The sequence below is a fragment of the Dendropsophus ebraccatus genome, chromosome 8 (assembly GCF_027789765.1).
Source record: "Dendropsophus ebraccatus isolate aDenEbr1 chromosome 8, aDenEbr1.pat, whole genome shotgun sequence".
NCBI classification, from domain to species: Eukaryota; Metazoa; Chordata; class Amphibia; order Anura; family Hylidae; genus Dendropsophus; species Dendropsophus ebraccatus.
The window spans coordinates 15,957,751-15,972,219 of NC_091461.1; the positions used below are offsets into that span (position 1 = coordinate 15,957,751).

General features: G+C 43.2%; 1 protein-coding gene across 1 annotated transcript in view; it reads right to left on the bottom strand.

The window, feature by feature from the left end:
• The window catches only part of LOC138798414 (T-cell surface glycoprotein CD4-like), a 54,814-nt gene extending 40,731 nt beyond the window's left edge, over positions 1-14,083 (bottom strand). Inside the window, exons 1-2 of the mRNA XM_069978864.1 lie at positions 14,026-14,083; positions 2,660-2,775 (exon numbers count right to left, since the gene is read on the bottom strand). The gene's annotated coding sequence lies outside the window, so the exon portion shown is untranslated. The remainder of the gene's footprint in view (positions 1-2,659; positions 2,776-14,025) is intronic.
• Positions 14,084-14,469: the final 386 nt, after the last annotated feature.

The window sequence follows — 14,469 nt, forward strand, 5'->3', positions numbered from 1 at the left end:
ATATACTAGGTTATTGGTCACTCTTTAGACCCTCGCAGTATGTGATCGGCTCCTCAGTGTGGGCTTCTACTGATCCCATGAGGCCTAGCAGTGTGTCAGAGCCTGAGCCCCCTCACAGCATTGTCTTATAGGCCAGTCCAGCCCTTTTATCATTTATTTTTTATCATTTTTATTTTATTCAAGTCAATGAAATGCTATCCAACAAAAAGCCAACTTATTAAAGAGATCCTGTGTGCTAGAACAAGTGGGATATGTCTATAGGATCTATAGATTATGATATTACCCACAATTATCGCCCCCTAAAATTAGCGCACAGCAACCTAATATAAACCCGTAGCTCTACATAATAGTCTAGTGTTCTGTAAGTCGGCTGTATCCTGTATAGAATCTGTTTAGCAGCCTTGTACTCTCATAAGGTTAGTGGGTCTGTGGAGTACAAGTCAAGACCCTATCAACTGATATAATGGAAGTGCGTGCTGATGTAGTAGAAGTGAGTATGTTATATGCTGCGCTGCTTATATCCCAATGTGGTAGCATAATTTTTTTTAACAAGACAACATTTAAACCTATGCAGTTTTCTTACACTGGGACACAGAAAATAAAGTGACAAATTCCGCTCTGCTACGTCGTTCATTTTATATTAGTGTCCTCAATAAACGCGGCACAAAACCGCTCATTGGGTCTGCCTGACCACATATATTTAGGCAAGACTGACAGTATTAGCAAAATAAATTATGAATGCAACAAATTCTAGAAATTATTTGATAGTTAAAATAAAGTTAAAAAAAATAATTACAATTTCTTTTTGTAAAATCCATTTATAGGAGAATTTCCAATAATAATAATAATAATAATAATAATAATAATAATAATAATAATAATAATAATAATGTATATATAATAACTGGTCCTGGAGTAAACTCATGTTAAATTCTGTTCAAACCTTTCTTGCCCCCCCCCCCTTTTTTTTTAAATAACAACAGGAAATGACCACCATGGCCTTATACCTAACTATCCCAGACTCCGGAATATTAAGTCTACTTAGTTATAAAGCAGTTTAGTGACAGGTTAACCATACCAGAAACTCTATGTAAGTTGCAAAACAAAAAGTATAAGAGCCCCCCTACTTACCGTGTGTTATATGTAATGTGCTCCTTTAAAAAACAGGCCTATGTGCCCCTGGCACCCCTGCAGCCCCTATACTCTTGACAATCCTATTGAAAATAGTGCAGGCCGGGGTACCCTGAGCCCACAGAAAACATTTAGTTTTATTAGTTCCTCAAAAAACGTAAAATTTTTCAAAAATCAACAATTAAAAAAAAAATCATAAACACTGTGTACCCCCATGTACAATGTCATGTACCCTGCTAGAGAAAAGCTTCTCTCTTGTAGCCGTGGCTTAGGGTAAGAACAGCTGTACCATTTCTAACAGTTACATTGATGTGTTATATGAATGGTGTGTGAACGAGGTCGGGGTGGGAGCGGGGTCACAGATGGGAAAGCTACATCTCAGCATAGCTGTATCCTCTTGATCAGTATATATATATATATATATATATATATATATATATATATACTCTGTTATCTCAGGACAACTTCCTTTGACACCAAATGATTCAATGATGATTTTTATTTATTTTTTTAATACATGAAAATACAAAAATAAAAACTATAAGCTACAAAAATAAAAGCCTCCACTTCAGGTGGGGAAGGACCCCTCTCGTAATCTAGGCCCACCATAAACTTCCTGTTTTTTTTTATTTTGTTAGTTTAACCCGATGGTGGGATTTATTTCTCTAGCTGTTACCAAATCGTGTCCAGAAGTAAAATTTAACAATATGATCATAAAAAAAAAAGCTCGGCAACAAACTGCTTTTCCTTTCGTATATACTGTAATTCTGTGGGAATATCCTACAGATAGAAAACAGCTCCAAAAGTACAAAACAACTTCATAAAAGTCAACTAAATATAAATCACACAATAATCATTGTCAAATAAAATATTTTTAAAAAATTTAATGATAACAATAATAATAAAAATGTTTAAAGAGTAAAGTGACGTCATAGGTTTGTGTAGAACTTTAGAATAGATATAATGGAGATCCGTCATGTCTTTACCCTTTCTTTATTGTTTATACGTTTTATTTTTAAATATTGTGGTTTTATTTAATATATTTTGTGTTTTTTTTATTAATTATATTTGGACATTGTTTGCACTTTTTAATGTATTTTTTAAAATCTTTTTATATCCTGAGTTTCTTTTTGTCTTTTAATTTTTTAAAACCTTTTTTCTCGTTTCGAGTCCGGTTTTTATCTAAGCTAATTTTTTGCACTGCACAGCTACTAAAATGAAAAAAAAAATTAAGCTTTCTACGCCTCATCTTGACGTTTTTATGTGCTTCACCTGGTCCTTGTCTACCTCACCAGTATTAGACCCCTAAGTGTTATATAAACCCCGCTGACGTTTGCGCTACACTTGGTTGCAGATTTATTTCTTATATTTTTTGCCTTATGTGAAGTGTAAAATATTTTTTGGTTTCTGTTTCTCGTTAGCTTTTTTATTGTAGAATTACAATAAGGAAAAGAGAAGTAAAAAAGAAACAAAAAGTTCAACAGATAACAAAGAGAACTTGTGTAAATGAAGAGTTTGTGCCTCTTACCTGCAGGATGTGGGGCACAGATGTGTCTGCTCCTGGTTGTATCTTGTCCTTGGGGTTAAGATCTCTTTTCTCCTCCCATCATGCACAGGAAGCTACAGATCTGGGCCATCATCATACTACACGTAAAATCAACAAGTGCAAGAAGTCAGCGCAGAGTCGAGGAAGCGAAATGTGCACAACCACCGATACTGCATCTCGTTGACTCCAACAAACACAGAAAGTCAAAACATCTCATTTTCTTCCATTGAAAGTATACACTGATATTTATAAGGATTTGGAATGACTGACCTATAGTACGAGTTACTTATATTGTGGTCAGTATAACAAGGCCTCCTAATCAGGTTCAGGTGAAAGCGAATGTACCAGGGCAAGTAATAAACAAATATTTTAATATGACCTGATCGGCGCTGCCGTGTAGATTCTGATGGTGTCGTCTATTTTTCAAAACTGCCCGGTTTCCGAGATCTGGTCTGTTTTGTACATATGAAGTAGTTTGGTGCACTGGAGGTGGGCCCAGCGCCCCTAGTGCACCGATATCTCCTCCCCTTAGTGATGGGTGCCTCCTGAATCAAGTCTGGCCCCGGGCCTGGCCCTACCTAGGTGCGTCACCCAGGGGAGGAGATATCGGTGAACTGGGGGTACCGGGCCACCTACAGAGCACCAGACTACTTTATCATTATATATAGAAAACAGACCAGATCTCAGGAACCATATTAAAAAATGTACGCCATCAGAATCTACACGGCAGTGCTGACCAGGTAGTATGAACATATTTGTTTGTTTGCTGCTTGGACTGGTACATTTTTTATGTGTAATAGAAAACTTCCACAACAATGGTAACATGACACAATAGATGGTTATACAACAAACTTTGCTGCAGAAACATATAGCATTATTACCTGCCTTCCCCAGTTCTGTACTTCCAGGTTGAGCAGTTGTTCAGTCCTCCGATTCCCAGAATGCATTACTGTCCCTTAGCTCTTCATCACAGTCCTCCCACCCTGCCTACTCCCCTCCCACAGCACTTCTGCCAGTTCCTTGCCCAAAGATGTTGCAGAACATCTCATTTCACTGCAGACTATTGTATAATCAGTGAGGTCACTGCTGCAGTCACTTCCTATCTGCTCTGTCTGTAGCATCATTCATCACACAAGGCAACATGATGTCATCACACTTCATGCTCCATGCTGAATGTCGCAATAAAGATCTGTATCTTTGTATAAGACAGTGAACGGTGATGTAGATTGGAGCAGTTGGTCAGAGATGGTGACATCACTCAGGGGGTGGAGCTACATCTCAGAGACAAGATTCAGTCACGCCTCCTGTGACATCAGAAGATGATGTGTTCTCTTGGGGTGGGAGGAGTCAGGAAGCTGGAGACAATACACATTGTGTAGTCCTTCTGTTTACAATTTACTGTCACGTCGGTACTATTAGTGATAAGATTATATTAGTAAATTATATATCTTAGGGTGATAGCTTTATATGAACACAATGTTCTACTAGAGGGGAGTGACTCATTAAAGGGGTAGTTCACAAAAAAAAATTCTTTCAAATCATTTGGTGACAGAAAGTGCCAGAGATTTTTTATTTACTTGTATAAAAAAAAAATCTCCAGTCTTCCAGTACCAGTTCCAGTAGTGTATTGTTTCCAGTCTAGAGAGCAGAAAAGATTTTCTATAGATATTTGCTGCTGCTCTGGACAGTTCCTGGCATGGACAGAGGTGGCAGCAGAGAGCACTGTGTCAGACTCGAAAGAATATTCCACTTCCTGCATACATACAGCAGTTGATAAGTATGGGAACTTGAGATTTTTTAATAGACGTAAATTACAAATCTCTGGCACTTCCTGGCACCAGTTGATTAGAAAGAAAAAAAATTTTGGTACCTTTAAATCCATGTTAAATCAGATTCAGCAAATCTATTGGATCCATTTTTTATTTGAATCCCAATCTTGATTTAGATGCATCATTGCAACATTGTATGCATCACAGCTTCCACTCACTACATCGACAGGCCTGGATACTATGCGCTCAGTGTACATTACCGGAGCAGGGACTTCTGCCTTTGACAGGAGTCCCTGCTCCTGTACAGTGAACTGTACACCTGACTTAGATACCATCTCAGTGAATTTAGTAAGTAGAAGCTGCGACGCATACAGCATTGCTGCCTACTTCTGGCTTACTTCTGAATCTAATAAAGTCTATTTTTTGTGATATTCTGACTCAGTCTGATTTGTGCCTTATTAATTCACTCATATCTAGCCATTGCTTATACAGGCTGATGGCCCAAACGTAAATTGTGCATGTTACATGTAAGATGCAGCAGGAGTACGGTCCCTAATCACCCAATGGCTAACACAGTACAAGTACACGGCTATCTCAGCCTCAGGCGCTATATCTTTAAGGTCTGTTCACTGTAACTTCCAACAGCAGCAATACAGAAATACAATTATAAGGGCAACTTCACCCAGGTCAGCTTTATCTTCACATGAGTTAACTTCATCTTGAAATTCACAGGGCAGTACTTAATCCTCCACTATCTGCAGGAGAAGGGATTATTCCCACTTGCTTAGCTAATTCTTCCAAGAGCAAGGGCAGCCAGTCTTTCATTATCTGCTGGTTTCAGGGCACTCCGTCTTTATCCACTACCTATTGCTGGACTGCTGCTTATTCAGTGTACACTGTCCCAGTGCTGGCTCTAACATTCAGCCCATGGCGGACCGTCTATCAGCTTACCGGCCTCTCTTCAGTATTAACCCTCTGGCCTTGATGTGCAGAGTTCTTTGGAGCTATGGCTTTACAAGTTTCTATGTTTACCTCGCATCAGCAACCTCACGGCGGATACTTTAAAACCTTACTGTTCAGCATCACTCAGGTCTTGGTCACTTATTTCTACTCTTAAGAAACCGCAGGCTCCTCCTCTGGATCCAGGCTTACTCCACTCACACCATGAGCAGGCCTCTCAGGGATTGGATCCAGGCTAACTCTGCTCATGTCACAAGAAATCTCAATCCAAAAAAATATCACAGAAAGAACTCACACTAATCAATAACAAATAATACAAATAGTGGAGTGCAATTAATTAAATCTAAAAAGTAGCTTTTATTAATTTAAAGTTAAAATTTTAGTTACCAAAAAATGACCAGACAATTATATAAGGAAAGTATCCTAGGTAATAAATATATCTTACCACTCAACGGTGACTGCTGAGTAGATGGTACCGGAGCGAAAGTGGACCATACGGGATGCGTAATCGTCCTGAACCCCAATGGATTCCACAATGAGCGGCTGAGATCCTCTGGTATAAAAGAATGGAGGACAAAATAGGGTGCACACTGTGTAGGAGATAGGACAGCCGGTCCCTGACACTGTCCTATTGCACCCTAGAAATACTGTCCCTCCAGACAGAGCTCTCGCCCTAATAAGGGCGACTCCGCCACACTCGCTCCTAGGGTCCCTAGTTAAACCCTAATGCTCACTAGTGGCTGTGTCCCAATGCATTTCATCTCCCGTTAGGGGAATCATCAGGGGATCTAACAAAAAAAGGTGCCACGTACAAAACAACAAAGAAGGGTAGGAGCTGCACGTATGGTGCCAGCTGCGCGTATGGCGTTCCCCTATTGATACACAAAACATGCTGGTTTATATATACATAACTCCGCCCAGAAAAGGTTGCGGCTACACACCTGATGCAAATCCGTCTCCACCTGGACATCCTATTAAAAATCTAAAATCGCGCTCGGATATGCTCAGCCCCCGCCGTCACGGTCATGTGTTATCTATTATTTCCGGGTCCGGAGAACATCACAGTCACGTGAGCCTTCGTATCTTAGTTACGTGTGCGTCATGTGATTAACTCGTTACCCGTTTTGGTCACATGTCCGCTGGTCATTCGCTATACGTCACAGTGGGCTAGTGTAGAGCTGGAACGCACAGCCACGTCATTTGAGGCGCACAGCGATACTGACCAATCGGCCGACAGCACAAGCAATAGTATGTTATGTTTAACAGGTACATATGAGTGGTAAATACTATGTGTAGCATTGATCCCGATATAACCGCAGTGTCATCACATACCGTGATCAGTTGTGTTTAACATAAACATATGAATCCAATGGAAGCTAGACGTGGCGCTATTCCCAGTGTCATCACGGTGTCATAACAGAGGGTATAGTACTGCCGTATCATATTAGAATATCTATGATAATTCCTGCCGCAGTGTAAATTTACACTGACAGTGGATAGCAGGAAAAAAAAACTATCATAGCGGCAGCCCCCATCTAGTCTAAAACATAAAAGATAAAACAAAGCACAAAAAACCAAACAGAACAAAACCACACAAGACAATAACCAAACGAAAATAAAACATGTGTCTAATATGACATGCTTCACAGCGGATAGAGTATGTGCATATCTAAGGCGCGATAAAATAGGATAGGGGATAAACGGACGTGTGTAATTTAAACAAAAATAATATTATGTGATAGGTCATGGTTGGTTAGGTCATACTGTAGAAAGGAGTTAACACAGATAGAAACACACGTTTCATACTACTCCAGAGTTTATAAAAAACAAGCATAGCTAATCTGTTCATTCAGACCCAGGGGGTTGACCGTTTTTAATTTATAAATCCAACGGCATTCTTTTTGGAGGATCACTTTGTCCCAGTCACCACCACGTCTGGGGGGGTGCACTTTTTCAATGCCCACGAAGGATATGGCTTTTACATCACCATCATGGACCTCGTTAATATGTTTCGCAATTGGGGTGTTCTCCTTCCTCCTAATATTGCCGACGTGGTCCTGTATTCTTTTTCTGAACTCCCTTATAGTTTTCCCTACGTACTCACGGGGACATGTGCATCTTGCTTTGTAGACTATGCCTCGGGTGCGGCAGCCCACAAAGTCTCTGATTTCAAATTCTTCACCCGTGACTACAGAGGAAAATTTTTTTGTTTTTTGTAAAAATTCACATGCAGAACAAGATCCACATGGGAAACACCCTTTCGGGGGTTTGGGGAGCCAAGTTTCATTCTGCACTGGGACAAAGTGGCTGTGGATTATCCTGTCACCAATACTTCTCCCTTTGCGATAGGTTATCGCTGGGTATGGCGGTATAGCTTCCTTGAGGACCGGGTCCATGCGCAAAATGTCCCAGTATCTATTAAGGATGGCTCGTACCTCCTTGTGTGCACTGTCATAAGTGCCTATCACTCTCATGAGTTCATTACCTCCATCTTTTCTTTTTGGTATTAAAAGTTCAGATCTCTCTATATTGGAGGCTACTTCACTAGCTTGAGTGATAACATCATTAGGGTATCCCCTAGTCTGAAAGCGCCGCTGTAATTCATTTCTTTCAATCTCAAAGTCTGAGCGCGAGGAGCAGTTGCGCCTCAGACGTAAAAACTGCCCCTTTGGGATCCCCCTTTTCAAGGAGAAGGGGTGCCAACTCTCCCAGCGGAGCAAGCTGTTTGTCGCAGTACTTTTTCTGAAGATTGTAGTACTTAAGGACTGATCAGGATTCTTCATGATTTTTACATCCAGGAAATTGATTGTTTTTTTATCAATCTCACTTGTGAACCTGTCACAAGAAGGCTCCTCGTGGGCCACATCCAAGCTTACTCTACTTACATCATGAGCAGGCTCCTCGGGGGCCACATCCAGGCTTACTCTACTTACATCATGAGCAGGCTCCTCGGGGGCCACATCCAGGCTTACTCTACTTACATCATGAGCAAGCTCCTCAGAGGCCACAACCAGGCTTACTCTACTTACATCATGAGCAGGCTCCTCAGAGGCCACATCCAGGCTTACTCTACTTACATCATGAGCAAGCTCCTCAGAGGCCACAACCAGGCTTACTCCACTCACACCATGAGCAGGCCCCTCGGGGATTGGATCCAGGCTAACTCTGCTCGTGCCACAAGAAGGCTCCTCGGGGGCCACATCCAGGCTTACTTCACTCACACCATGAGCAGGCTCCTCAGGCTGGGGCTGGATAGAGGCTTACTCCACTCACACCATAAGCATGCTCCTCGGGCTGGATCCAGGCTTACTCCACACACACATGAGCAGGCTCCTCAGGCTGGGGCTGGATACAGGCTTACTCCACTCACACCATAAGCATGCTCCTCGGGCTGGATCCAGGCTTACTCCACACACACATGAGCAGGCTCCTCAGGCTGGGGCTGGATCCAGGCTTACTCCACACACACCATAAGCATGCTCCCCAGGGGCTGGATCCAGGCTTACTCCGCACACACCATGAGCAGGCTCCTCAGGGGCTGGATCCAGGCTTACTCCGCACACACCATAAGCAGGCTCCTCAGGGGCTGGATCCAGGCTTACTCCGCACACACCATGAGCAGGCTCCTCAGGGGCTGGATCCAGGCTTACTTCGCACACACCATGAGCAGGCTCCTCAGGGGCTGGATCCAGGCTTACTCCACTCACACCATGAGCAGGCTCCTCAGGCTGGGGCTGGATCCAGGCTTACTCCACACACACCATAAGCATGCTCCCCAGGGGCTGGATCCAGGCTTACTCCACACACACCATAAGCAGGCTCCTCAGGCTGGGGCTGGATCCAGGCTTACTCCACTCACACCATGAGCAGGCTCCTCAGGCTGGGGCTGGATCCAGGCTTACTCCGCACACACCATAAGCATGCTCCCCAGGGGCTGGATCCAGGCTTACTCCACACACACCATAAGCAGGCTCCTCAGGCTGGGGCTGGATCCAGGCTTACTCCACTCACACCATGAGCAGGCTCCTCAGGCTGGGGCTGGATCCAGGCTTACTCCGCACACACCATAAGCATGCTCCTCAGGGGCTGGATCCAGGCTTACTCCACTCACACCATGAGCAGGCTCCTCAGGCTGGGGCTGGATCCAGGCTTACTCCGCACACACCATAAGCAGGCTCCTCAGGGGCTGGATCCAGGCTTACTCCGCACACACCATGAGCAGGCTCCTCAGGGGCTGGATCCAGGCTTACTCCGCACACACCATAAGCAGGCTCCTCAGTCGGTGTGCAGTGTCCCAGAACCCATGTGGCTCTGCTGTTTTGTGTCTATGTAGGTTATCACTAAATGTATATATATTATAGGTTAATCTGAGGATGTTCGTGTCTTACTGCATTTTGGTCACTAGATGTCCCTGTGAATTTTCTATTACAGTAAGCACATGCTAAAGGGAGCTGTAATTGATGGGTTAATGGTGTACAGTATGTGTCTCTTCTGACATTACCTGAGAGTTGGGTTTTAAAAAGGACACTCTCCTATCTCCCCAGGTATCTCTCCACCAGTAGAAAAATTTCTCCACTCACACCAAGAGCAGGCTCCTCTTGCAAGTAGTTCTACAGTAAACTCTACAAACACCAATACCCCATTCTATAGAGACCCAGGCCCTCTCTGTCCTGTCCTTCCAGTGTTGTAGAGCAGCACTTATTGTCACAGAACAATACCTTACATTAGCATTAGGCTCTACCTTTCCTGCTGCTGCCGGCACCTTCTTCTTCCCCTTCATTCCGGCAACCAGAAATATAAGGCAGTTTTTTAATAAATGACATGCGAATTCTAGGGCTCTGGCAACAGTAATTCAGCCAGGAGCCAGGAATGATATGTTATACTGATGCCAGTGGCTCTCTGTATTATGTACCTAAGTCATCTAGCATCCATGATGAGGAGCGGTGAATGTTGGCCTTCTCATGTCATGAGGATTCACCCTGAAGCTGATCCCCAGAACACTGATCACTGGATTCACCCTGAAGCTGATCCCCAGAATACTGATCACTGGATTCACCCTTGAAGCTGATCCCCAGAATACGGATCACTGGATTTCATGCTAAGCTGCGGGGTCAGGGCTAATCTCCATACAGGGAACAGGGTGAAAGGGCAGCGGGCACCAGTAAAGAGGCCACTCCATGTATATAGATAATATCCTTATATACCATTCTCATCTTTCCAGGAAACCAATGTGAGAGATATTGTATAGAATAACAATGTATAGAATATGTATGCCTGATAACCAGATTGAGTGCTCTAGTACTGCCACCTGCTGGTAATGTTTAGGTAAATGACTTGTGCTCATAATACAAGTGACTACACCTGTGTGCTCTCACATGGCTCTCATCCTCTAGTTTGGGTGACCAGGGGTTCTGGGCACAATATGGCAGCCGGTCCAGGATTAGTGCTTCATCTTCTTCCAGCTCCGCCGTCTCCTGTAGAGACATCCTAAATCCAGACTCTACTGCAAGTTCAATCACTATGACTGACACACATGAAATTGTGGTTTGTGTTATCAGCACTAATATTAACCTATAGGAGTCCCATAACCTGCCATTTATACTGGCTGCTTCCTGAGGATTGTAATCTTAGCATTGAGAAGGTGTGATAACAAACACTAGAGCCCTCTGTGAGAGTCGCCGGCTGGCACTGATTTTGGAGGCGCTGTGTCTATGACTGTTTATGTAGACACTTTTACTCTCATTAACACTGTCAGTAAAAGCACTCTGGTTCTGTTAGTGGAGGAGACACTCTGGTGCTGCTTATGGGACTATGCTAGTTCTGTAAATGAAAGCACTCTAGTTCTGCTTATGTAGCACTCTTGTTCCGATAATAAGTGATAATGGATCAATCTAGTTCTGTTAATGAAAGCACACTAGATCTGTAGAGCACTCTAATGGTAGCGCTCTATGTTAGAGAAAGCACTCGGGTATTATGTTTGTGTTAGCGCTTTAGTTCTGTTTGTGGTAGCATTCTAGCTCTCTTCATGGTAGCACTCTAATTCTGTTGCGGAAAGTACTCTAATTCTCTTCATGTGTCACCCTAGTTCTTTTAATAAAAACACTCTAGTTCTTTTCATGGCTGCACTTTTGTTTCGATAATAAAAGCACTCTAGTTCTGTTTGTGGTAGCACTCTCTTTCTGATAATGAAAGCACTCTAGATCTGTTCATGGTAGCACTCTAATTATGTTGATGAAAGTACTCTGGTTCTGTTTGTGTTGGCACTCTAGTTCTATTTGTGTGGGCACTCTAGTTCTATTTGTGTTAGCATTCTAGCTCAGTTCATGGTAGCACTCTAATTCTGTTAACGAAAGCACTCTAGTTCTGTTCATGGTAGCACTCTAATTCTGTTAACAAAAGCACTCTAGTTCTGTTCATGGTAGCACTCTAATTCTGTTAATGAAAGCACTCTAGTTCTGTTCATGGTAGCACTCTAATTATGTTAAAGAAATCACTCTTATTATGTTTGTGTTAGCACTCTAGTTCTGTTTGGGGTAGCACTCTAGCTCTGTTCATAGTAGCACTCTAATTCTGTCAGAAAGTACTTTCATTCTGTTTGTGTTAGCACTCTAGGGCTATGTTCACACTATGCCATCGGCAACAACGGCCGTACTTTATGCACCCGTGAACACTGCCTTTACTTCAATGGGATCCCGGCCAGAGCGTATACGCATCGTATACGCTCCAGCCAGGATCCCATGCGGACCCGCAAATAACTGACATGTCAGTTTTTTGCGGCCGCAATTCAGTGAATTGCAGCCGTAGGAAACCCTTGTCAGTTCACACAATGAAGCGAGCGGTTCCGGCCGCTTGCTTCATTGTATGCAGTGGCAAGTTCTGATGCGGGCGCGCACTGATGCGCCCGCATCAGAACACTATGGCCAGAAAGATCATCCAGCCGGTACTACAGTACCGGCCGGGATGATCCGGGAAGAGACCGGCCGTTCCGTGACCCGGAACAGCTGATCTCATACGTTGTGTGAACATAGCCTAGTACTGTAAATGAAAGCACTCTAGTTCTCTTCCTGGTGGTATTCATTCTGCATGGGGTATTCTAGCTCCATTAGAGGGGGCACTCTGCTGTAATGGGGGTGTACATACTAGAAGAAAGTACATCAGAAATAAAATTAAAAATGACTGCATGTGCCACAGAAGGATACGAAAGACCACATCTTCCAGAAGGCTAGCCTGGTGACAGCCGTATAACCATCCATCATTCAGCGTGTAAGAATGAAGTGTGACTGCTATTATGTAACGTGCAGCTTAACTTTCTTCCCTCACACTTAGTAACTTTTAAATTAGATTCAACAAGGTTACTGGACACAGTGGTACAAAAGTCTCGGTGGTTACGTGCCGTGTATTTACTTTTATACAATACTGTCTGTCTCCTTCAGAGGGTCCATGCTGTGCCTCAAAGGTAAATCAAGGCCTGCTATTACCTGTGACCACCCACAGTTGGTCTCCTGTGTAGCCTGTCATCATTATCAGCAGCAGAACTTCACTCTTTAGACCAGGGCTGTTTTTCCTGATGTAGCCTACAGTGCTGTGATGCACACCCAATGCATCAGTAACCCCCTACTCCTTCCTTATGCCATCTGTAGTAGTGTACTGTAAATCTTTGTCAGGTGTCACACTCTGGGATGATTGGTGTTGTTTGCACTATCACTACTTGGTGTCTCACTCTCCCCTATCCTAACTGCACAGCTCAAGGTATAAAGGGTTAACTGTGTATATTGTACTGTGTTTGGAGTTTGTCAGTAATAAATATGCAGTGCTAAACCCAAAGGTGGGGTATCTGTCACCTTGGATAAACTTTGCCCACGCCAGGGATAACCAACTCAGATCTAGTTAGGACTGTTCAGAAACAGGAAACGTCTGCAATGGAGCAAAGAGCATAAGCTGAAGTACTCCATTGGAACCTGCTCAACCTACTCTGGAAACCTTGAGCGGTTAGCTATACTTAGTTGCTCAAACCTGGGACTCATATTAAAAGACCTGACACCCTGTGGGCTGTTCTGGCTAAAGCCAGTCTTCTTCCTTTTCTTTTTCAGACTTAACCGTGAGTATGAGATTCTTCTTCTACACAAGTTACACTACAAGTTATCCCGGCAGAGTTCTGCGCTTATTAGGCAAGGCCTCAAGACAGTCCCTTAAAGGGGGTTATCAAGCGAAAATCTTTTTCTTTCAGATCAACTGGTTTCAGAAAGTTATATAGATTTGCAATTTACTTCTATTTAAAAATCTCAAGACCTCCAGTACTTATCAGCTGCTGTATGTCCTGCAGGAAGTGGTGTTTTTTCCCAGTCTGACACAGTGCTCTCTGCTGCCACCTCTGTCCATGTCCAGAACTGTCCAGAGCAGTAGCAAATCCTCATAAAAAAACTCTCTTGCTCTGTACAGTTCCTGACATGGACAGAGGTGGCAGCAGAGACCACTATGTCAGACTTGACTTGAGATTTTTAAATAGAAGTAAATTACAAACCTATATAACTTTCTGAAACCAGTTGATTTGAAAGAAAAAAACTTTTTGCTGGAGTACCACTTTAACCTACTCTACGCAAGCTACAGTTCTCTATCTACCTTACAAGCTAATCCTTTTGTGTTGCCCTTCAGGAGAAAGGACATAGGGGGAGCTTTATCAAACATGGTGTAAAGTGAAACTGGCTCAGTTGCCCTTAGCAACCAATCAGATTCCACCTATCATTTTCCATAGAGTCTGTGAGGAATGAAAGGTGGAATCTGATTGGTTGCTAGGGGCAACTGAGCCAGTTTCACTTTACACCATGGTTGATAAATCTCCCCCACTATTTTTTGTGATTATCTTTTTGTAACCTGTTCACCCTCACTTCTGGCCAGTTAGTACCACCACACGTAGCATACGGCTTGCAACACCTAGCCACCCCGGGTTAGGGCACATCTAGGCTGTACAGCGGCATTGTGTGTACTATAATTACCTCCGGCTTCACCAGCCCATAGTCTAAGTGTGGGAGGGAGTCGGATGAACTTTTTATTAATAAAACACTG